Here is a 21973-nt window from a genome sequence, read left to right as displayed (position 1 = left end):
TTCTGCCACCTCAGTATGATGAACAGTAGGCTCGTTCCTCAATACTCTCTTGCAGTTCTTTTGCATTTTCTTTCCCAGATCCTAATATTTTCTTTGTATCCAGGTTCACTCCAAGCCACCCTACTCCACCCTCTTCCTTCATCAATCTTTGGTATTGTAAATTTTGAGAGCTTATTTTAGGAGATCATCACACCCTTAGGTGTTTGTAGGTACACACTAGCTCTTTCCAGTTGTCCTTTCTGTGCATGTCAGACCATCTATTTTGGTGATTGTTATGGATGACTCTCAGGTGGTCTGAGAGGCTGAGCACTGGCAGTTCAGAAAGTTCTGAACAGGAACATTTTGTGGGGGCAAAGTCCAGTGCGAAGTCTGATTTAGATATTGTTGCTTTGTTGCTGGATGAAGGCGCATGTCTTAATATCATGCAGTCTCAGGAAAATGAACAGTAACTTAATACTAAGCTGGAAGAAAAAAGGGGGCTTGATTCTATCTCATCTTGGTCTTTAATGAGAATTTCACTTATACGTTGTAAAGTCACTTTGTCGGAAGTGTGAGTGTAATCATGAACCTTAGAGCAGGAAAGGAACTGGCTTGAGGGAACATTAATATTACTATCCTGCGAAGACTAACCAAGTGTGTTGTTGGGGCTTAAGGTGAAGTCATGAAGAAGATGATGTCCTAAATCCCCCTTGATCTGCTTTCCGTCATTAACTGAGCTTTCCACGGGAAGCCCAGTCCTCTTCTCTATTTTCCTGTTTACACCTGTCCTTTTTGGGGAAGGGACAGCAGTCAGTCTTTCACAGCCATTGCTTCTCTTGAAGCGGCTGTTAGAAAATAGCCATCTCCTTCCTAAGATGCCTCAGTGGCTGAAGGGAACAGTGGTTTGGGTTTAAATTACTTTACTACCCATATGGTTATGTGATAAGGGACTAGACGAAGGACGGGTGGATTTTAAACTCTTTAATTCTATTTTATACTTAACAGTAATTTTAAGGATGTAATCTTAGGATCTGTGAATGATCTGAGGGAATCCTTTTCATTGTACCTCATAGTTGAGATGTTTTGTCAATCGTGCATGTTCAGTGATGTGATTTAACTATTCCTAAAAAATCCAGAGATGCTCGCTTTGGAGGAATGGGAAGGCTATCAAATTACCAGCCAGTGTGCTGGGGTGGGCAAAAGTAGGTTTACAGTTGTAATACAAATAATACAATAATAGATGAATAACACAAGAGTAAACTTTTGTTTCACGTACTCACAACTGTAACCCTACGTTTGCTCACCCATGAATATGGAGCAACCACAGTGTGCTAGGCACCAGATTAGTTTCGATGCATACATGATTGTTATAATCCTGTGAAGTAGGTAGTATCATTCCTAATTTACGTTTGAGGATATTTCAGCCCAGACTTGTCCAAGGCCTACACTTAGGATGATGTGGGGGGATTCATACTTAGGTCCTTCAGATATCAATCCCCCTGCCTTTTTTTCTTTTTTATTACTACACTGCACATAGATTGGGTGGATTATTAGATGAGAACATGTAGATTACTAAGCATACATACTACTGAAACTGAAATTTGGTGGGTGAGTAATTGTTACTATTGGGCTACTTAAACTTTTGATGAGGGACTATACAATGTTCATTTCAGATATGGCTAAAAAACCACTTCATCGTTATCCATGTGAATCATGCTCATTCCAACGTAGTGACCCTTGAGGGAGGGAGAGTATGGGTACTATGTGTGCTTGCAGAGAAGGTCTTCATTTAAGAATTTTATGATCCTTTACAACATGGTAGTGATTTAAAAAGTTACTTGCCTCACTGGGTAGTATTTCTCCCACTTAGATTTTCATAGCAACTCTGTAAAATAGGTAAATTGTTGCTGTAGTATCCCTGTTTACAGATTAGAAAAGTGAGGCTCAGGAAAGTGAGTTCACTTGTTACAAGGAAAATATGTAGCATACCAGGACTTAAATTCAGGTTTCTGACCAAGATTCCGATGTTCTTTTTCAGTCAGGTGATTCTGTTTGGTTGTGGTGTGTGTCAGTGCTTGATAATCAGATGATACATCATTGCCTGTGGCTCACTGGGGCCGTGCTTTGATTACCCCCAAGTTTCTACTTAAGGCATGCTTATCTGGCCGCAGAGTGTCCAACTACTTCAAAAGAGGAACTACAAGGGAGGAATGAAGTAGTAATAGGAGAAAAATGGGAACACGGTTGTAGCCACTGATACAACTGAGCTTGTTTCCACTTTCTCTGGTTCTTTTTTTGGGGGGGATCGCCTCCTTTTGCTCTTAAACTGCCTTTTAATCCTTGGTTCTTTAACACACCCTTTCTTCTATCAAGAAAACTTGCAGTGATGTCCAGTAGGGAGGAATCCTGGTCTGCTAATTTGCGAAGAGTCGTGTTCTATAAGAAATCATATGTGCCTTTACTTGCGGGTAGAGGAAGAATAGGATGGCAGAGGACTAAGGATAGAGGGAAAGTATCAAACTATTACTCAGTTGGAGATTCTTAGCCACTGTGAAGGAAAAAAATTGCCTGTTAAAATAAAAATACTAAAGTCATGCCCATATTCTTAGAATTTCATTCAAAACTTACTCTGCTCAATTAAGATGTACATAAAGAAAAGGAGCGATAAATTAGGTTGAGACAATATGCCACAGATTATAGTCCTAAAATTTTTCACTTCATACTATAGTTATCATCTCTGGCTGAGTAAGGCTTTTAGAGCAAAGAATAGGATGAGGAGCATTCTGTTACTTTATTATCACTACTGTGGAGGTGGTGGTGACAGTCCTCTTAGATGTTACAAAGAAAACCAAGTATAACTTCCTTCTGGGTCTACTTCTGCCGCTTTCTCTATACTCCCGGCATCCAGGATGTGCAGATTGAAGCAGCTCGTTTAGTGTTTTAATAACTGTGCCAGAAGTCAAGATCAAAGACTGTGTGCAGACAGGCTGAGAATATTGGTTCTTCAGTGGTTTTTACATAGTGCTTTAGGATTTCAGAGCTCCATGTGGATTGAAAAAAGTCCTAATAGGTTGTGACTAAACCAAGTTCAACTTTTAAAGGAAAACATTTGTATAGTGAATTAGTTCACATATAAGGTAACTCTTTAATTTTGAAGGTATTTAAAATAAAAGGGTGTGTGTGTTTCTTTTCTTTTCTTTTCTTTTTTTTTTGCATGTTTATGACTCTTCCCTTAGCTGTTACCTAGTGAGCCACAAAAGTACCTGCAAAACCTCAGTCACAGGAGGGCATCTGAATGTAGGATAGTCGATTTTGTGCTGCTGTTAGATCTGGCTTGGATCCTAGGTCTGCCACTGTTTCTGTGTCCTTGAGCCAAGTTGCTTAACCTTCCTGAGCCTCAGTTATTCCTTTTGTAAAGTGGTGTTAAATGATGTGTTGTTCTGCCTCTCAGCCTGCTGGGAGCACGTATGTGTAAAAGCACTTTTTAAGTTGTAAAGCACTCTGCAAAACTGTTGTTAACTGTTACTCTTCCCATTTAACATTTTTTCTCTTTTCCTCATTCTTTCTTTAAGAGTTATATGCTTTTCCTGTCTTTCTCCCTTTTGTAAGTGAAAGGAAAAAAGAATGATCACCCATTTCTGACCTCCTCGTACACACACACTTTATTTTGAAACAGTAAATAAGTCCCAAAGAGATTAAGTGACTTGTTCAAGGTTATAGTAATGGTTAATGACAAAACTGATGGACTGATGTTTAATCATCATTCTCATATCTGTAACTTTATGCTGCATCTCATGTAAAAATTACTTATTTCCACTTCACTAATTTTGGCATATTTTATGCTATTTTTGAGGATTATTTGAACATTTATGACTTTTTTCTTTCTCCCATTTACTTTTATCATTTTATACTTTGGTTTGTCTGACATTGTAGTTTAAATTTCACTCCTTTAGATAATTTCCTCTTAATTCCCCTAGATGTTCTTTGTTCAGTTTCTTTTCTTTCCTCTAACATTAAAGCCATTTTCCTGAAAAAGGTCTGGTCTCCCTTGTTTCCTGAGCAGGAGCTGTCTTTCTGCAGTGTTTCTGATTTGCATGTTTGTTCTCTGTTTTCCTTTGCCTTGTTTTCCTCTGTGAGCCTTGCAGTCTGTCCTTGTTCACCTCCTGCTTTCTGTGCCTGTTCCTTTCTGGTGTGCCTTTGGACCCATGCTGTCACTTTCTTCTTTTATTTAATTTTTTGCTTTAGTCCTTTCACGTGCCACCAGATGTTTCATACTCCCTTTTATTTGAGAGGATTCTTAAACCGTTTTCATGGATGCATTTTATTACTCTGCTCACATTCTGCCTCTTCCAATATGCCCTTGTTTTTGCTCTTGAAACATTGTTAACTATAGGATGGTATTCAGATCATTTGCTCAGCCATATTCATAGCTTGTCTTTGACTCTTATTCCAGCTAAAACCTTTCTGTTCTAAAAAAACAAAAGGAAAGAAACAAACAAAAATTGATAGATGGTTAACCAGAGTCTTCCCTCACAATAGATTATTTCATGCCTGTATTTTCTATTCCAAGGTCTGAACTGTTCTGCCACCTTTATCAGAATGTGTTGTACCTCATTATCATGCTTTTCCAGAACCAAATCAGGTTCTATTTTTTTTTAAGAATTTGGATAGCATCTGTAGTCTCTGTTTGCTTTTTAAAACAACCATAAAATTTTCAAGTGTTTGGAATTTTTATTTTCTTTATCATTGTCCAAAATCCCACTTTTTTACCAAAGGAAAATACACATACTTTTGGCCCCTCCTGACTGACTGTACTCTCCTGAGTCCTGTTTTGATAATATTTCATTCATTTGTTCATTCAACAATAGGAAGTGAGTACTTTCTATGTACAGGCTCTTGTTTTAGGAGCTAGGAATACCTGAACAACAGGAACCAAAAAGCCCACGTTCTCATGGAGCTTAAATTCTGCTTGAGGTAGATGAGGTATTGAGAGAAACGGTCGGTAAACACATGTTTAAGTAACACGACATGGTAGGTAGTCAATGTTAAGACAAAAAATAGGCAAGGACAGAGGTAGTCTGAAAAGTAGTAGCAGCAGATGTGGTGAGAATTAGCTGGGTTCTGGATATAATTTGAAAGTAGAGTCACTGAGCTTTACTCGTGGATATGTGAGGTCTGAGAGAAAGGAAGAAGTCAAGATGACGCCAGGATTTGGGCTCTAGCAGTTGGAAGGAAATAGTTATTATTTTATCTTGCCTGACTCTTCTGCTTGTCTTCTCTTGCCCCACTTTTTCAGTTTCCATTTATAGCAGATTGTGGACACTTACTTTGCAGCCAAAGCCTGAACCAATAACTTTGCTGCTCTCCTTTTCCACATTCCTTCCCATTGGCTGTGCTTCCTGCTCCTTGTTGCCCTACAGCTCCATCCTTTCTTCTCCAAAGGCATTAGGGCTTCTTTGTACGGTGTCCTCATCAGCTCTGCCACTGGGGCTGTGCTGAGATTATTGCTACAGGAGGTTTCACAGCACTTCTGGTGCTGACCGCAAGGCTGTCTGTATGTTTTGCATGGACTCACTTAAGATGGCTTGTGGCTGCAAATCCATGTTAAAAGAATTACACAGATTCTGAAATTTAGGGAAACACGGGAAAACTGAAGGGATCAGAGAAGTAAGTGTGGATTTAGATTAAATGTCAAAATAAAGTCAGAAGTAAAACATTTCATTTAAACATGCTGTTGAAAATAAAAGTGCTGTAGAAATTTGAAATGAGGCAGAGTGATCATAAAATGTCAAAAATAATTCCATTGACATAGATACAAAGGACTGTGTGATAGCTTCCTAAAGCAGTAAGTACAGAGGGGGAAGTTTATGATATTTGATGATCTGAAAAGATTCCAGAGAAATACAAGCCCTCATCCTCTTGATGTGGAGCCTGACCCTGGAATTAGAAATGAAAGTACCAGCTATCAGATGGCAAGTGATAGTGTTAAAATTAGAAGTATAGTATTTTGGACTTTTAAGCAAGCCTTGCTTTGGAATCCAGGGCAAGGGGGTGTCGCAAATGTGTGGGTAAGTTGTCATGTGTGGAGTGGTTTTGAAAAATTAAAACCTGAAAGATTGACAAGTATAAGAGCCAAAAACAAAAGTGTATAACCCCTGAAAGGTCAGTCGTGAGCTTATGAAATCCAAGAACCTGTAATCTTAATTCAAACAACTTCAATTTAAGACTGATTTTTGTATAATAAAACCCAGGTTGAAATTGCCAAATCTAGTCAGGTAATTGAAATAGTCTGATTAGGAGTTTGGAGAGTTAAAAGACTGAGTATGCATCTTAATTTTTTCTCATTAATATTGGTACTTCAGAATAATCTGAATGAAACAAAATTTGCCATGAACTGAATAGTTGAAGCTGGGTGATCAGTACGAGCGGATCATTACACCATTCTCTCTACCTTGTTGTAGATTTAAATTTTTTTCATTAATAAAAGATTTTAATGGGAACGAGGAGTTCTGAGTCTAAACTTTGGTCATATATAATTATTTTCTTTTCTGTCTCTGGGCATTTTTTTTTACCTACTATTTTTTATCTACTATTATGTTTCCTACTGACTTCTGTTAGCACTATTCTGAAATAGATGTCTTAAAATTTATTTTTTAGTTAGAAAATGTAGTGATTTCCCTCATCAGACCAGGTCTCTGTGCTGCTTCAATAGTCCCTGTAGCCATACCACCTCTAAAGCCTCTACTCATTCGTTTACAAGCTGGGTGTGAGCCTTTCTGTTATTTGTCTCTTTATATTTTTCAGAGCTTTTCTTCTTTTCTCAATTTCTAACTAGTTTTTTTTCTTGAAGCTCAGTTCTTAGCTTTCTGCTCATTACTGTCAGAAGATACAGGTAGGGAGAACTTGCAATATCTATATTTCTGGACTTTTCTCAGCTTATATTAGTTACCTATTGCTACGTAACCCACTACCCCAAAATTTAGCGACTTAGAACAACATACATCTGTGTTCTTGGTTTCCGTGGATCAGGAACCTGGGCACCACGGAGCTGCACCCTCTCTTCAGTCTTGTGGGTTTCTGGGCTGAGGACCTTAGTTCCCCACCACGTGGGCTTCTCCAGCATAGTCAGTCACTTGATCCTTCAAAGGACGCAAGCCAAGTAAATAGTCTGCTAGCAGGACTGAAGTCCCAGTCTTTTGTAATCTAACCACCGAAGTGACATCCCATCACCTTTGCAGTGTTCCGTGGGTTAGCAGCAAGTTGCCAGATTGATTGCACACTGAAGGGTAAGAATACCATTTCTTAGGCTGCTGCTTCCTTTGCTGTGTCTGCCCTTGAAATGTGATGGTTCTTAATGGCATGCAATTTGTTTTTTCTTTTCCTTTGGTCTATACTTTATTCTCCGTAGGCAAGCTCCTATGCTCATGGAAACACAAATTCTTAAGGTAGTTGGCCCTCTGATTTTAGGCAAATTTTCTAACAGAGCTTTCGAATCCATATGATAGGAGTTAATAATAGTACCTTATTTAATATGGTTTGTTTGAAGATAGATGAGATAGTACCTGAGAAATGCTCAGCAGACCATCAGTGCTCTTTTACAGTATCACTACAGTATTACTGTATTCTAAGATTTATAGTGTTAGAATACAGTATTAGCTGTAGCTCTACTGATAGTAAGAGGAGGAGGGGGAGGGGGAGACAACCATGACTTCAGCTGTTGGTGTGTGAAAAACTCCTTGATCTGTCTCTTAGCCTGGCATCTGTAAAGGACTGATGGACAGCTCTACTGGAATGTTCTGGAAGGACTCTAACTCAGCTTGATTAAGAAGGAAGTTACCTTTTTGGAGAGCATGAGGGTTGGTGGGGCTCTCTGCTGGGGAGATGGGAGAACAGGTTTAAAATTGACTCTGTTTGTGAACTATTTACAAAGTGCCTTATGCCTCCCAGGGTCAGTGCTGAGCGCTGCGAGTAGTGCCATTGTGCCTGCTTGTCTTCTGAGTACTTGTCTCCGCTCTCTGGAGTGTTACTGTTTGAGGGCAAGGCCGCGCTAAGCCTTCAGTCCCGTGTGTGATGCGTGTTTGTGAGATGTCCAGGATCCTAGGGGGAGCCGCTTAGAGGGGACCTAAATTGGTCTGCAAGCCAGAAAAGCTTTTCTTGAAGTAGCAGTAATTAATTAGACTGAGACTTCTGAAGGGCAAGCCCATGTCAGTGGAGTAAGTCCATTGAAAGTCTCCAGGTCTACAAAGAGCACGATTTAGCATCCCCTTATCAGTATATAAACTTGACTCATTTAAAAATGACTTCTCTTCTGTCTCTTACTACTCATTCCCATTTATACTTTCCTATTTAAATCCACTTTCATCTCTGCCCTAGATTCATATACAAGCCTAATTTGGTTTTCCTTTTATACCTTTCCAGTTCATTCTGTCCATCACTTTTGGTGTTATCTTTCCAAAACAGATCCTGTCATTCTGCCACTTGACAATATTTGTTCATCCCAAAGTCTTGGTATGATGAACAACTTTTTTCAAAGAACATTGCATCATTTCCTACTTGCAGGTTCCATTTTCTAGCTCCGTGTATTTCCTTGGCTCTTTCTGTGTGGAAAGGTGGTAGGGAGGTTTCTCTAACTTGCTTTTCATCCCAGTCCCTCCAAGCAGAACCCCAACTCTGTTCTGTCTGTGGCTGTGGCATTTTTCATTGATGGAACCCCTTTATAAAGGTGATTTCTTCTGCTAATTGTGAGCCACTTTAGGATAGGACCCTTGTCCTGTTCACATCAGTATATGCAATTTCTGGTGCCCAGCACTCAGTATTATATTTGAATTTCCACTGCACCACCCTAATTGGGATTTTAATCATTTTATGCCTGGACCATTACAGAGTATTATATTTTTTCCCTTAATTCATTCTTCTCTAGGTACAGCATACGTTTATTTCATTTAAATTTACCAGCGCTTATGAAAATCTTGCTCAAAAGTCTCCCAGGATTTATGTAAAGGCTGCAGTTTGATTCTTACCCATTTGATGCTGACAGTGGCTCAGGCCCACTGTCATTTGTTACTCTTTGGAATACAACCACCATATCAGCCAGGCTGTTTTCCTCCTCATAGGTCTCCTTCTCACTCCTGCCAGCACATCTGTGAATTCTTTGGTTTATGACTCCCACACCCTTGCCGGAGTCATGCAGACCTCATACATTTTTTAGGATCTAGCTTGAGTCCCATTTCCAAATATCTCCCCCAACTCAGCCTTCACTGAGCCCTCTTTTCTTGCAAACTTTATACACCTTTTATTCCTGAAGCATCTTCTCCAGAATGTCAGAGCAGGGAAGCTGTTTTATCCTGTTGTCTCATGCAAGACACCTTTTGTTGTTGGCCTTGTTAACACTTCGTGATTGCCACCGTGGACCTGCCCTGTACCTCTCGCCTCTGCATCTGCATCTCCTCCTTTTAGTCTAGTTTCTAACAGTGTGGTGAGACTCTGTGAAAGTCTGTGGCGAATTTTGTCCTGTTGTTTTCAACTCTCTATTCTGTGCTTACAGTGCTGTTTCTAGTCCCTATTTTCCAGATAGAAGTAACCCAGACCAACATGGCCTAGACTATTTTTAACTCCAGACACTGGGACAAAGGTCTGCTCTGAAGGTGAAATGAAGTTTATGCCATTGCCTAGGCCCAAAATCAGTTGGTCAGTTTACAGATTGTGGTAGAATCCCGTCCATCCACAAATGTTGAGGGGACAATGCCTGAATATCTTACTTCCCTCGCCCTCACCAGTGGCATCAGAATCGTCAAGGATCACGTGTCATTTCAAAACAAAGAAACACAATCAATATGATGTTGAAAGTGACCTCTTGAATACTCTTCTGGATGCCCTAGAAGAGAGAAGCTTGTGCCTAGCAAGCTGACCCAAAGCTCAACATCGATACCCCATGATTGATGTGCAGAGTGAAAATTTTCAAGAGCAAAATTATAAGCTTCTAAAATTATTGTAGTCTTGAATTGGTTTTAGAACTGTAAGTTATTTAGACTTTCAAATATATTAAAGGAGGTCTAAGAGTTATGTTTAATAGAAGAAGACAAGATGAGAACTATTTATGATCAGGAAACCATTGGCTTTAACTACATTCAAGCATCTTACCAGCTTCTCGGGAACAGTTGGTTTAACTGTTGAAAGAGGGCACTGGTGGTGCTGGTGGTAGAAACTGGACTGTGTAAGGTCATTTGAAATTGGTCTCAAAATGCATACAAACATTTTTACGCTTAAAAGGATTTCACGTCCCAATTTTGCTTAATTTTTCAATTTGAAACGTGTTTTCATTCTTTGTGTATAATTTTTTTAGTTGTAAAGAAAATAGCCTGAGATTTAGTATTTACCATAGGTTATTTATGATTGTATTTGGGGTGGTTACAACCCAGTGTATTTTGGAATCAAATTCCTTGAATAAAGAAAATTTCAGCTAAAAATTATATAAAATGATAATAAATATCATCCTTTCCCAAAAGCTTATAAGGTTTTTTCAAGGTAATTATGTTAGTAGTTCTTAGCTCTGTTTTACTTCCAGGCCCATTGAGGAAGCTAATGGAAGCTATATACCTTCTCACCCTAAAAATGAGCTTACATGCAAAATTTTGCTTATAATTAAGCCCATCCATAGTCTCTACATTAAGAACCCTTGTTATGCAAAGAACAAAACAAAATGAAAATGTTTTTTAAGCATTTCATGTCTGGTTATGGTAGAGCAAGGCTTCTGTGTTACTCAGTTGCTATTCTTGCCCCATGTCTATGGAACTATGCTTTCTCTCCCCTGCCTCCCTCCCCCCACAGCAGTCAACCACCACCAGTTAAAGGGATATACGTTACAACTTAAAACTAGTGGTATATATGTACAGACCTCTGAAAGATGTTTGCCTTGTATAGTCTGGCTATAAAATGAAACAAGTTCATTGGTATGTAGCATGACCTTTTTTTTTTAGGATTTTATTTATTTTTAGAGAGAGGTGAAGGGAGGGAGAAAGAAAGGGAGAGAATGATTGACTCTCACATGCCCCCAGCTAGGGTCCTGGCCCGCTTGTGCCCTGACTGGGTTAGGAATCAAACTGGTGACCTTTCAACTTGTGCGGACGGTGCCCAACCCACTGAGCCATACCTGTCAGGTCTGAATCTTATTTTTAATTAAAAAGAATCTGTTTTTGCTTTGGCAGCTGACACATAACCTTGGCACCGTGAAAAACAAAACTGATCAGACCACAAGGGCACCTGGAACTGAATTTCAGTTACTTGTTTTACATCATGAGTAATGAAGGAACTCAGACTGAGGGACACCTTAATCAAAGGGTCTTTCTCTCTCTCTCTCTCCATACCTTCTCCCCCTTAGCAGGATGAAGTCAGTGGCAATAAATATTTTATTCATAATTATTAATTTAATTATTTAAGGTACATTTTAAATTTTGAAACCTTTAGATGTTAATTTTATTTGCTATTTATTTGTTACGAGTTTATTTGAGCCAAACTGATGACTTATGCCAGGGTGCAAGATCGCAGGTGCTGCTGAATGTTCATTTTAAAAGCTAGTCATGTATACAAATAGCTAGTACATATTTGAAAGATTGGATCAAATCTCATATAAATAAGCTTATAATTATTTTACAGTTTTTATTTATATAAACATAGATGTTTTATAATTTGTTGCTATTACTTATTTAGTATTTCTTTTATTTACCATATAGCCCATAATAGACTTTAAAAACAAAATCCTAAACTTCTTTCTACACTTGATCTTAGCTAAAAGGCCGAGAAGCGATGCTTCTTTCTTTCCTAAAATAATATGGAATATTGGGGCAGGTAGATAGTTTTCTTTCATGCTTGAAGGCTTCGTTACTCTTTAGCTATCATCTTGTGGATGTTATCAATTTGTAGAATTACTTTGGTGCTTTCACTATTGAATTTGATTGATTTAATCATTTAGTCAATGGGAAGTGCATTTTAAGAAGCCCATGTTGCTCTTGATTTAAGAGATTGCTTGTAGATTCCACACTTTTTTCCTCAAGTTGATCATTCTTAACATTTTTAATAGTTGAAACAAAACCATTTAGATGTGAAATACTATATTTAACATATAGGAAGTAGCATTTTAGGTTAATACTGGATAAAGTTATTTTATTCACTTACAAAGAAAATAAAGCTATTTGAAAATAAGACATTGAGAGGAAAATGAAGTTAAATTACATGTATCCGTGTCTATATTTTTATAGAAATATATGCTATTAGATATTATAGAAAAGTAATTGCTATGAGTTATCTAATCTTGAATTTAATATAACTCAAATACTTGTTAATTTTAACACTATCTTTTCAATTTGGGAATTGCATATGTATCATGACAGTAAAAATGCTACATGTAGAAAGAGATGGCTGCTCTGTTTGTGACTTTATATTATATTTTCTGAGTATAAAAATAATACAGCGCTTCAAAACACATGAAGCAAAAACTGGCAGAATAGAAAAGGGCAACATCCAAATGAAGTATAGGTAGAGATACTTTGTTCTAGTGACTGTTAGGACCAAGAAAATCAGCCAGGGGACAATAAGAGACTTGGAACACTGTCAGCGAGTTTGACCTAATTGACATCTGTTGAACACTCCTTTGAATGACAAAATTAGACACATTCTTTGCAAGCACACATGGAAAATTCACCAGAATAGACCTTATACTGAGCCATAAACAAGTCTCAATAAACTTGAAAGAATTGAAATCATTCAGAGTATGTTGTTGGGACACAATGAATTAAATTAGAAATAAGCAATAGGAATCTTGCAAGTCCGTATATGTGGAAATGTAACAACATATTAATAAACTGAGTCACAGAAGAAACAGATATAGACATATAGATTTAAAAGAAAACGAGAAAAAAATTTTAAGATTTTCATTTATTTATTTTGAGAGAGACGGGAAGGAGAAAGAAAGAGAAAGAGAGAAGCATCATTGTGTGGTTGTCTTTCGTGCACCCCACACAGGGGACTTGACCTGCAACCCAGCCATGTGCCCTGACTGGGAGTCAAACCTGTGAACCCTTTGGTTCACAGTCCGGCACTTAATCTACTGAGTCACACCAGCTAGGGCAAGAGAAAATCTTTATGATGTTGAGGTGGGTAAAGATTTTGTAGGACAAGAAAAAAAGCCATAAGAGAAAATAATTGACAAATTTGATTTTAAACATTGAAACCTTTTGCTTACTGGAAAACACTCATTTATTTTTTGTACGGCTTTTAAGATGCTTAATGCAGTGCCTGGCAATAATAGGTCCTCTGCATTATTGTAGTTGCTATAGTGATTATGATTACTTTAAATGTAATAGTGTTTATTTTATTTATTAAATTTTATTTTTAAATTACAGTTGTCATTCATTATTTATATTAGTTTCAGGGGTACAACATAGTGACTAGGCAATTATATAATTACAAAGTGATCCCCCAGTAATTCCAATAGCCATTTGGCATCCTGCATAGTTACTAAAGTATTATCGACTGTGTTCCCTATGATGTACTTTACATCCCTGTGACTGTTTTGTAATTATCAATTTATATTACTTAATCCTTTACCTTTTCTCCCAGCCTCCTTCCCCTCTCCCATCTGGCAACCATCATTTTTTTTCTCTGTGTGAAGTGAGTCTCTTTCTGATTTGTTTATTTTGTTCTTTAGATTCCACATGTAAGTGAAATCTTACTGTTTTTGTCTTTTTATGTCTGACTTATTTCCCTTAGCATAATACGCTCTAGGTCCATCCATATTGCCACAAATGGTATGGTTTTATTTGTCATGTCCAAGTAGTATTTCATTATATATATATAATGTATATTATATTATACATTATATATAATATTTCATATAAAATGAAATACTGTATATATATGTATGTGTGTATATGTATATATATGTGTGTATGTGTGTGTGTGTATGTATATATATATATATATATCACATCTGCTTTACTCACTTGTGTATTGATGGGCAGTTGGGTTGCTCCTGTGTCCTGATAGTTGTAAATAATGGTGCAGTGAGCATAAGGATGCTTATATCTTTTCGAATTAGTGTTTTGAATTTCCTCAGACATATACACAGGAGTGGAATTACTGGGTCATAAGGCAGTTCTTTTTTTAATTTTTTGCAGGAGCCTCCATACTGCTTTCCACAATGGCTGCACCAACTTGCATTCCCACCAATAGTGCATGAAGGTTCCCTTTTCTCCACATCTTCACCCAAACTTGTTATTTGCTGGTTTATTGATGATGGCCATTCTAATAGGTGTGAAGGATATCTCAGTGTAGTTTTAATTTGCATTTCTGTGATTAGTGATACTGCATTTCTGATTAGTAATGTTAAGCATCTTTTCATATGTCTGTTGGCTGTATGTATGTTCTCTTTGGAGAAGTGTGTATTCAGGTCTTCTGCCCATATTTGAATTGGATATTTTGGGCTTTTTTGGTGTTGATTTGTAAGGTCTTTATAAATTTTGGATATTGACTTTTTATCACATACACAGTTGGTGAATATCTTCTTCCATTGAGTAGGCTTTGTTTTTCTTTGTTGGTGGGTTTTTTTTCTGTTTTTTTGCTGTGCAAACTTTTTAGTTTCATATAGTTTAGTTTCATATAGTTTTAGTTTCCTGTCTTTTAGTTTCTGTTGGTTTGTTTCCCTTGCCAGAGGAGCTATATCAGGAAAAATACTGCCAAGACAAATGTCAGAGCTTACTGCCTATGTTTTCTTCTAGGAGTAAGGTTTCGGTCTTACGTTTAAGTCTTTAATCCATTTTTAGTTTATTATTGTATATAATATATGGGGTTTGTTTTTGTTTTTTTGCATTTATCTGTCTGGTTGTCCCAACACCATCTACTGTCTTACCTCTTTGTATGTTCTTGCCTTCTTTGTCATTTATTAATTGATCACATATGTATGGGTTTATTTCTGGGCTCATTGTATGTTCGATTGATCTATGTGTGTCTGTATGTCCAACTTTGTTCTTCTATATCAGGATTTCTATGGCTATTTAGGGTCTTTCATGCTTCCACATAAATTTTTGGATTACTTGTTTTAGTTCTGTGAAAAATGCTGTTGATATTTGGGTAGGAATTTCACTGAATGTATAGATTGCTTTGGTCAGGATGGACATTTTAATGATGTTAATTCTTCCTTTCTGTGAGCTCAGTATGTGCTTCCATTTATTTTTATATCTTTGAATTTCTTAAGTGCCTTACTTTCTGAATACAAGTCTTTTACCTTCTTGGTTAAATTTATTACTAGGTATTTTAATTTATTATTTTGTGATACAGTTGTAAATGTTTTTTTCCTTAATTTCTCTGATAGTTTATTATTGATATATGAAAATGCAGCCGATTAATTTTGTGTCTTGCTACTTTGTTGGATCATTTATCAGTTTTGGTAGTTTTTTGGTGGAGCCATAAGTTCTCTCTGTATAGTATCATGTCATCTGCAAATAATAGTTTTACTTCTTTGTTCCCAACTTGGATGCCTTTTTTATCTTTTTTTTTTTTTTTGTCTTGATTGCTGTGGCTAGGACTTTCAATACTATGTTGAATAAAAGTAGTGAAAGTAGACAACTTTGTCTAATTCCTGATCTTAAGGAAAACACTTAGCTTTTCCCCACTGAGTATGATGTTAACTCTGGGTTTGTCATGTATGGCCTTTATTATGTTGAGGTATGTTCCCTTTATTCCCACTAAGAGTTTTTTTCATTAATAGGTACTAGATTTTGTCAAATGCTTTTCTGTATCTATTGATATGATCGTATGATTTTTATCCTTCATTTTGTTTAAGTGGTACATCATACTGTGTTTCTCTAGTTGGGTTCCTTCTTGCACGGTAAGTATACTCTTTCTGTATGTCGTACTGGTATTTCAGAGGTTTTATATCTGATACGAAACTAATCCTTGCTCATCTTCTCTCTGAAACTTGCTCTTTTTTTGTGTGTTTTGGAATTGTTGAGTTTAACATGCCCATGTACATATTAGTGGGATTTAGTTTTTTTAGTTCTAAATCTCCAGAAAGCCTTCTGGGCTATCATGCTCAGCATACAGAGAGTATCTGGAGGCCTGGGTCGAATGCAGTTCTCTCTGGGGAAAATTTTGCTTATCAAGAGTAGTGCTAATCACAGAAGCCTTGGGGAAAACAAAACCTTTCATTTGTGGAGAAAGAGGAAGTGGGGACAGTAAGTTGAAAAACAGAAAAAAAAACCAACAGAAATCAAGGCTGTTTTAGAAACCAAGGAGGAATAGAGGTACAAGAAGATCAGTGGTATCAAACACAGCAGAGGGTTAGAACAAAAGGCCTGTATGGGGACTTGGCCATAGCAATGCCATTGTTGTTAAGAGAGCAAAAGTCAAAAAAGCAGTGAGTTGAGGATGAGTGGTAAGAAAGAAGATGTAGGCAAAGGCTCTGTCTAGACTTTCATTCACTTCAACGGTGTCTCTGAGTCATAAATCGTGTTAAAGTAGAGCTGCTGAATCAGTGAGCCTGGGGTGAATCCTGAGAGTGTGCGTGGGGATGCCGCTGTTCTGGGGGCTGCCTAGACACACAGTTCACAGATTCCACAGTAAGGCATCCTGGGGCACTGGAGCAAACTCACAGTGGTGCTGTGGAATATTTTGAAATTTCAAGGGAAATATATAGCAACGTTTCTTGGACCACAGCATTAATTGCTATATAGTAGGTCATTAAATAACATTATTTTGTACAGTATTGTTTCCTTTTTTTAAAATATTTTATTTATTTATTTTTAGAGAGAGGGGAAGGGAAGGAGAAAAAGTGGGAGAGGAACATCAATGTGTGGTTGCCTCTCATGTGTCCCCAGTGGGGGACCCAGCCTGCAACCCTGACTGGAAATTGAACCCGTGACTCTGCTTCACAGGCTCATGCTCAGTCCACTGAGCTATACAGCCAGGGCAGTATCATTTCTTTATAATATTGATGAGATGCAGTGGGAATTTAACTCTTGTTTATATCAATTAGCCCGTGGTAAAATTTGTTTTGTTATACGTTGTTTTGCTTGAAGTTACAGAACCTATTGACAATGTTAAGTGAGGACTTAGTGTATTTCATTTGGTGATGTCATACTTCCATGAAGCTGGATTTTCAGTACTTGCTCTGATTTTTAGAAAAAGTAAGTACCACCTAAAAATAAGTGTGAAACAGGAAATGAGGTTGTCCTGTCCAATCTGATTTCAAGGTTTGAAAAGTTGTGCAGTGCCCAACACATGCTAAATTGTGAGAACTTAAATATTTGCTAAGGGCTTTGGCTCATCCTACTTAATAAAAAGAACTATTAGGTACTTATTTTGGCCTAGTAGTGTTATTAAAAAGTTACTAAGACATTAATTACTATGCGAACCAAGAGAGATTAGGAACTGTTATAAACTGTTTTTCAGACATTTACCTGCGGAGCCAAGAAGCTGAAAAGGGAAGTGAGAATACAGCTCCTGCAAGGCTTTTATTATCAGAATAATTTGTTCTGAAGTTATCCTGTTTATTTATTAGAACTGGGTAGTCACAAAATTAAAAGATAATATCTTAATGTGTCTTTATTTGAGATGCTTATTTAAGCACTAAAACCTGGTGTTTTATAGCAACTAATAAAGTTTGAGCTTTTATAGCAATAAAAGTTACGAAGTACTGTTTAATTTTGGCATGCATTATTTTGGGCTGTATGATGCCAGTTATGTTTCTTTTAATTCTGTTTGAGATGCCTGCTTTGTGTCATTACAAAGGATTGGAAATGAGGGGACCTAGAGTTTTTGCCATTTGGGATTCCCATCTATAACAGAAGAGTTAGGCCAGACCCTGTGGCATCTTCCGGTTTGAACATTCTAGAGTTCTTATTTTTAAGTTTCTGCTCTATTAGAAGTGCTGCCAGTTGAAACGCACAGTCTTCAAGCTAGACTGGAAGAGGTCGAGCTCAGGCTTCTTGTTTCAGCGGTAGGGAAAGCTGGTCCAGATGACGTGAATGGCCCCAGACCTTCCCACCACTTGGTGGCAGACAAGGCCGGGACACGGGCTCTTCCGCCTCTGCCGTGTTATACTCCCCTTTCCTCAAAACAGTTTTACCACTTGAAGACAGCTGGGATTCATTTGATTAAAGAAACATTTACTGAATATCATACACATATCAGTCATTTTACCAGGCACATTATTAGCTTCCTAGATGTACAAAAGAGTGAACATGCATGAAAGCCATATTGTACAGAGGCTCAAAACTGGACTGTCGAGTCTGAAGAACCTGAGTTTATAGTCCAGCTGACCATTTGACTCTGTGGCCTTGGGTAAGTTAGCCATCCTAAGCCTCAGTTTCCTTGTCTGTAAAGTGAGAATAATAGCCGTGGCTGGTGTAGCTCAGTAGATTGAGTAGGGGCTGTGAACCAGAGAGTCGCTGGTTAAATTCTCAAGTTAGGGCACATGTCTGGGTTGTGGACCGTATGAGAGGCACCCACACAATGATGTTTCTTTCCCTCTTTTTTTCCCTCCCTTCCCGTTTCTCTAAAAATAAATAAGACATTTAAGAAATAAAATGAGAATAATAGTAGTGGGCACTTGATACAGTGTTGTGAGGATTGAGGGAAATATTTTACTTACGGTGGTGCTATGCCCATAGTAGGCTCTCTTAGAGAGAGATTATAATGAAGGTGTCATAAAAAGGAATTGAGATTTATAGGACACTTTCGATTGCTGTCTTGTTAATTCACATGCCTATGAGGTAGATAGTGAACATCTGAACTTTTCAAATGCGGAAGCAGCTCCATTGCCCCGTGGCTATCGGTCAGAGCTAATAGTTAACACTGTACACCAAGCAGTGGTTTAAGCGCTGTTTACCTACTGGTTTATTAACCATGCAGGTATAGATATACTATTTTTTTCACTTTACTGATGAGGGAATCAGGCTCAGAAAAATTAAGTCACTTGCCCAGAGTGACCCAGTTAGGAAGGGGCAGAGTTGGGATTCTTTTTAGCCAGAGGTTTTGAGACTTTATTTGCCCATGCTGGAACCCAGGATTGTGCTGTCTGTCTTGCTCCCTGGTGGCTCCCGGTTTATCTGAACCCACATGTGGGACCACCAGCAGCAGCCGTGCCTGCCGGGTCCTCTCTGCCCCGGCTGCCCGTCTCCACCCCTTCTACCAGTCTGGATGAGTGTTTCTTCTTTAAATTCTTGGTTGTTGGACTTCCATACAGTTCAGTTTTCTGTCAGTTCTGGTTGTTTCCTGTTTTTAAATTTGTTGTTTTCCTTCTTTTGGTTGTGAGAGGAGGCAAAATGTATCTACCTACACCTCTGTCTTGGCTGGAAGTTCTGTTTTTTCAGTATTCTTCAAAATGTAACTAGTTGGTTCTTCCTCCATAATTAATTTACTTAAATTCTCTCAAATTATATACAGAAATGGATCCTCACCTTTGATATTAGACCTTAAGACATCTTGCAACTCTCTCTTCAAATTAATATCCATATAGTGGTGGTCCTCAATTTTTATCTTATGGCCCATCAGTTACTTTGGTTAGAGTCAGTGGGTCCCATCACCCTCTAGAACCAAAACAAAACTTGCCTTTTTATCAACAGCATATTTGGACATTATTTAGACAGTGTATGTAGACAGAGTAACAATCTGTAGAATTCTACCTACAGTAGATTGACATTTAATAACGTTGACCGTAAGAGCTGGGTAGTTCAGTTATTTACAGAATTTAGTGAGCATTGTGACATAAAGATTAAGCCTAGACCAGTAGAAAACTGTGGTTGCAAGAAACACGTAGTTCTGCAGACTGAGGTGGGAGAAGCAGTGGCTGATAGATACACTTGCTCTGGTGGGTCACGGGAACGAAGGTTTGAGAGAAATATTGGAGGTCAGCAGTTACAGGCAGGGTGCCTGAAAGGCACCAGGTATTAGGGTTTAGACACCTTGACTTCTTAATAGTTGTCATGGAACTCTTGGATTTCATTTAGATAGTTTTTCAGACCACTCACTAGGTTTACTTGATCATTCTTAAAAATAAGCTGTGCCTAGGGCCGAAATAAAGTCACATGTTACTGAATGGGAACCAGTCTGTAGACATAATTTAGTAAGTGTGGCGCTCCCTCCTACTCACTCTCACATTATTTTCGTCTCCTTCAACTCCCACCCCTGGTCATCAGTTGATTCGTTCAACAGATACTTGAACCCCTGTGTTTGGCATAGATTAGTAAGACCTGGTTCATGTTCCGTAGGAGTCCAAAATCCGTTGGGGAAACCCAGGAAATAAATATACAAGTGTCTAGGTATGGCAATTTATAAATAATTAAGCAACTTTTCTAATAACTGTGAAAAACAAGGTATATTAAACTCATTCAAAGCGACAAAAATAGAATAGAAGTTAATGTTATTTAAAACAGGGCCATCACTATTTTCTGAGATCAGATCTGGTCCATCACATTAATTACACTCCCAGGCAGGGGTGTGAGTAGACAGATTAAACACTTCAGCACTTAAAAACGAAGCCCAGATAGATTTATTTGTGAAGTGGAGGTGGTCACTTTCTGCGTAGCTCGTGGAGGCGGTGCAGAACGGAAACGAGGTGCACTGCATGCACTGCCTGCAGTTGTGTANTTAATGTTATTTAAAACAGGGCCATCACTATTTTCTGAGATCAGATCTGGTCCATCACATTAATTACACTCCCAGGCAGGGGTGTGAGTAGACAGATTAAACACTTCAGCACTTAAAAACGAAGCCCAGATAGATTTATTTGTGAAGTGGAGGTGGTCACTTTCTGCGTAGCTCGTGGAGGCGGTGCAGAACGGAAACGAGGTGCACTGTATGCACTGCCTGCAGTCGTGTAAGCCAGAGGCCTGTGCAGAGAAACTGGTACTCTCAAAAGGATGAACTTTGTACCAGAGTTCGGTTGTCTGTCCACAAAGGGAGTTGTGCTGTTATTACTGGGGGGAAATCAGCTCATTATTAGAGTTATTAACTTCTTAAACATCTGATTTATATGGTTTTATAATCAGTTCCTTTTCAACTGAAGAATGCTGACTTTGTGTCTGTTAAGTCTTAATTAAAATGAGCATTTTAGTGATTACTGAATACCTCTCCAAGCATTAATACTAGGGCTAAGTTTAAACATCTAAGTTCCGCATTTGAGTCCATTCATTTTGGGAAATTAAAAAATATCAGCCTGTTTGTTATCATTGCATGATTCTGCATTAAGAAAATCAAAAACAAAACAAACATTTATTCATCTACAGAGTAACCCCAAAGAAGAAATAGATAGCTGTTTACCAGCTGCAGTAAGGACAGCGAGCCCATTGCTTTACAGCTAGACTTCCGAAGTGTTGCCACTCAATCAGAGCACTCAGGTGAACGAAACTTGTAGAACCGATTGTGTCATTTCCTTGCTCAAGCTGTTTAGTGGCTCCGTTCTGCCCATAAGATAAAGGGTAAGTTGGTTATCAAGGAATGCTAACCTTCCGGGAGGGGCCTTGGAATGAGCAGCCTCATCTATCACACCCTTTGCCTCACACTTCGGCCCCCCTTGCTTGCACTTTATGCACTGCACATGTCTCTGTGCACACGCCTGTGCACACACCATGTTGTTTCTTGTCTTCCGTTGTGACTTTCTCTCTTTCAGGAACATTGTCTGTCTTCTTTGCCTGGCTACTTCCTGTTCTTCCTTCAAGACCCATTTTCCCTGACCCCAGCTTCACTCCAGTGCCATCTGGTCGTGGTAAATGTTGGTTGTGTTGAGATGATTGGTTTTCCTTTCTGTTCCAGGGAATGTAAGTTCTGTAAGAGCAAGACCATCATTGTGCCTTCTATATGCTGTAACTAAAGATGTTCAAAACTGAACTCCTCACTCTCATTTGTTGTCTTCATCCATTTATAGTAATCACATTTTTCCAGCTTCTCAGTCCAAACCCTTGAGTCATTCTCTCAAACCCCACACCAGTCCTTCTGAAAAGGC

At 38.2% G+C, this 21973-nt stretch overlaps 1 protein-coding gene across 3 annotated transcripts in view; it reads left to right on the top strand.

The window, feature by feature from the left end:
* EGLN1 (egl-9 family hypoxia inducible factor 1) overlaps window positions 1-21973 on the top strand; it is a 41492-nt gene that overhangs the window by 2141 nt on the left and 17378 nt on the right. The gene's annotated exons all lie outside the window — the stretch shown is intronic.

This window comes from Sturnira hondurensis, unplaced genomic scaffold (genome assembly GCF_014824575.4).
Source record: "Sturnira hondurensis isolate 20B ecotype Veracruz unplaced genomic scaffold, ASM1482457v3 Scaffold0011512, whole genome shotgun sequence".
Taxonomy (NCBI): Eukaryota; Metazoa; Chordata; class Mammalia; order Chiroptera; family Phyllostomidae; genus Sturnira; species Sturnira hondurensis.
This window is presented reverse-complemented; position numbering and strand designations above follow the sequence as displayed.